The sequence below is a fragment of the Phyllostomus discolor genome, chromosome 8, assembly GCF_004126475.2.
Source record: "Phyllostomus discolor isolate MPI-MPIP mPhyDis1 chromosome 8, mPhyDis1.pri.v3, whole genome shotgun sequence".
In the NCBI taxonomy this organism is placed as follows: Eukaryota; Metazoa; Chordata; class Mammalia; order Chiroptera; family Phyllostomidae; genus Phyllostomus; species Phyllostomus discolor.
Window position 1 is genome coordinate 46,348,136 of NC_040910.2, and position 3,488 is coordinate 46,351,623.

Consider the following 3,488-nt stretch of genomic DNA (forward strand, 5'->3'; position numbering starts at 1 on the left):
GGTGTTCATGGGGTGGGGCAACTCATATTGCTGTGTTGTGACACTGTATGTAGGGGAGGGGTTCGAGAGAGAACAATGCCACTTACTCAGTTTTCTGCCAGTTTCTGTCACTTCCTCCACTACCCACAATCAAATTGGGCCCTTCTGGTGCTCATTCCTGGGTGGGTTGGTTTGCGTACATTCCAGGACCCTGTTCATCTCTCAAGAGAACTCTCCTGTGAGGCTGGGAGCCTCTCCTGCTGCCACCTCAACCCCCACACATGTTCTCAATTAGAGGTTTGCAGCTTTATTTCCCTGTGCTGGAACTCTGGGTTGTGAAGTCTGTCTCACTCCCCAGTTGTTCTTCCTGGTTTATCTGCACTCAAATGTGGGACCACCTTGTCCGTTAGCCACTGCCTTGCTGCGAGTCCTCTCTTCCCAGCTGCCCATCCTCATCCCTCTTGCTGGTCTGTATGAATGTTTTTTCTTTAACTCCTTGGTTGTTGGACCTCCATACAGTTTGATCTGTCAGTTCTGGTTGTTCTTCATTTTCAAATTTGTTGTTGTCCTGCCTTTGGTTGTGCAAGGAGGCACAGTGTATCCACCTACACCTCTATATTGGCCACTGATTTCTCAAAAGAAACCTTGTAGGCAAGAAGGGGCTGGAGAGAAGTATTCCAAGTCATGAAAGGCAAGAACCTACATCCAAGATTACTTTATCCAGCAAAGCTATCATTTAGAATCAAAGGGCAGATAAAGTACTTCCCAGATAAGGCCAAGTTAAAGGAATTCATCATTACCAAGCCCTTAATATATTAAATGTTAAAAGGACTCATCTAAGAAATAGAGGATCAAAGACTGTGAACAGAGAAATGACAACAAACTCACAACTATCAACAACTGAACCTAAAAAACAAAAACAAAACTAAGCAAACAACTAGAAGAAGAACAGAACCAGAGAAATGGAAATCTGTTCTCTATTAGAGGATTTTCAGTGGAGAGGGGGAGGGGAAGAATAGGATGGAAAGTTACAGGGAATAAGAAGCATAAATAGTAGGCATAAAACAGACAGGGGAGGTTTAGAATAGTATAGGAAACAGAGAAGCCAAAGAAGTTATATGTACAACCCATGGACATGAACTAAGGGGGGGGGCACTTAAGGGAGGGGGATACATGGTGGAGGGGGGATAAAGGGAAGAAAAAAATTGGGAAAATGATAATAGCATAACCAATAAAATATACTTAAAAAAAGAAAAATAACATATTACAAATTTCTGGAGATTATGATGTAGATATCTCTGAAGGCTCTTATTTTGCTTACTGCAAATTTCTTTCCCCAAAAATAATTTCCATGGTGTCACACAAGGGCCTTCATGTAAATAAGTCAAATTAGGTATTTTTGAGAAGTATAAAGGACACATGCACAAAGCCAAAAGGGTAAGTTCAAGGGTGGGAGGTGAGGATGGGTTGAGTGAGAGGGCATGGTGGAGTAAAAATAGAGACAACTGTACTTGAACAACAATAAAAAAATAGGTACATCATATGATATTGTTCATGAATGTTTATATTCAATAATTGAACAATGAATTTATAACTGTTTCTGGAATGAGTGAATGCACACTATCCATTCAAAATTACATGCAAACGATTTTTGGTTCTGAAGACCTAAAACTATCTATAGTACACTCATTCAATTCAAAGAACCTCTGGGCTCACCATGACCTGCATTTGAAATATAATCCTGAGTGATTCATATGCTCATTGAATTTAGAGGTGTGGTGATCTAGATGAAGCTTTCTCACCTTCTCATGTTGACAATAGGGGTGGGATAATTATTTCAGTTGGATATTGTAGGTGCTGAGCAACCTCCCTCCACATGTTGCCAAATATCTCTAGGGGCAAAATCATCTCAGGTAGAGAACCATTGGCCCACAGTTTGAAAACTGGAGCAACCTGACAGATTCCAATCAAGGCCCACCACTTACTTATTTGTTGCGCATGGGCCACCAGCCAGCAGTGACCACGGAACGCTGTGGATGGCTTGCCGAAAAACTCGCGAGAAAAAAACACATGCACAGAGACAGACTAGTTTCTGTGGGGAAGTAGGGATGAAATGGCCACCCCCTTAGTGGGGAGGGCCCTGGTTTACCGTCCATACATGCTTTTATTGGGCTCATTTTGCATAATAATTCAGGTAAAGTACAGTACTCATCAGGGGGAAGTAAGGAACTATAGAAAACAAGGAACTCTGCTGGTCTATTGAGTCGGGGTCAAAGAGCTGTAAGACTTTGAGGAACAAACTAACTTCCTCCTTGGACCCCTCTCATTCAACTGAGAGCATTCTAAACAAAGATGGTTTCACAGTAATTTACATGTTCTTTCTTAGGCCTGATCACCCAGGGAATCTGCCCTTTTCAGCACAGAGCTGCACCACCCTGTCATTGTTTCAGGCTTAGCACGGGGAACTAAGGCAACCAAGAGATAAGGAGTTTTTCTCCCAGATGATGAGAACTCAGGCTATGTCAAAGCCGAGGAGCAAGGGTCCATCACCCCCTTTTGCTGCAGCCCCCCAAGTCCTTCTTTTGGGGGGCCTCCCAAAGTGATCATGCCTGGCTTAGGTCGTTCCCCCTGTGGGGAATCTTACCCATCTTTGGCTAACCGACCAAGCTTTTTGGGGTTCAGCAGCAGAAGCAACATTCCTGCCAGGGAGATAAGCTTTTGTCTCCTTGCTGGCTTACGGTTCCAAGGCCGTTCCCTTAGCCTTAGCCTAGGTGGGAGTTTCAGCTTCTGATACTAGTCAGGGCGGTTCCCAACATTTATTCATAAATTTTAGCAAATCACTAAAACATTTCAAGCCCCATTTCTGCAAAGGGGAATGGAGTTCATAATAGTAATACCTCATAGAATGGATTTTTCAAAAAATTAAATCAGACACTGTCTATAAGGTACTCAGATTATATGGCATAAAACAAACACATCTCTCATAATTAACAAATATTTTATAATGAGGCACTAAATGACAGTTCTTAATTTGTGAAAAAAGTACAAAGTCCCTAATTATTTTGACAAATGTGTCAGGAAGGAAAAGATTGTGGTGCCCAGGACCACATATCAAAGGAACAGAGCTGTTCCCTTATTGAAGAGGGGATAGCAATGCTCTGCAGACATCAGGTCTGTGGCCCCCCACAAATCAGTGCTTTAAGGATCAAAGAAACCTGGTCCTGAAGGTTTTCTTAGTCTCGGACTTTGCAGAAAATATTAACTCAGGGTTGGGATAAGGTGGAGGAGGTAAGACCTCTGGGAAGCAGGTGAGATCCAAGACAAGGAGTCATAAATCTACATTCACCTGGCTTCTAACATGGTCTTTTGGGATCAGAGAATCATTAGGAAACATCTTTTTGTTTATACCAGAGGCTCAAAGGGAAATCAGGCACTTAGATGTAGGACTAACACAAGGGAAGTGTGGCTGATGAACATATATACAGAGAACTGTAAATATCTCCCCCATG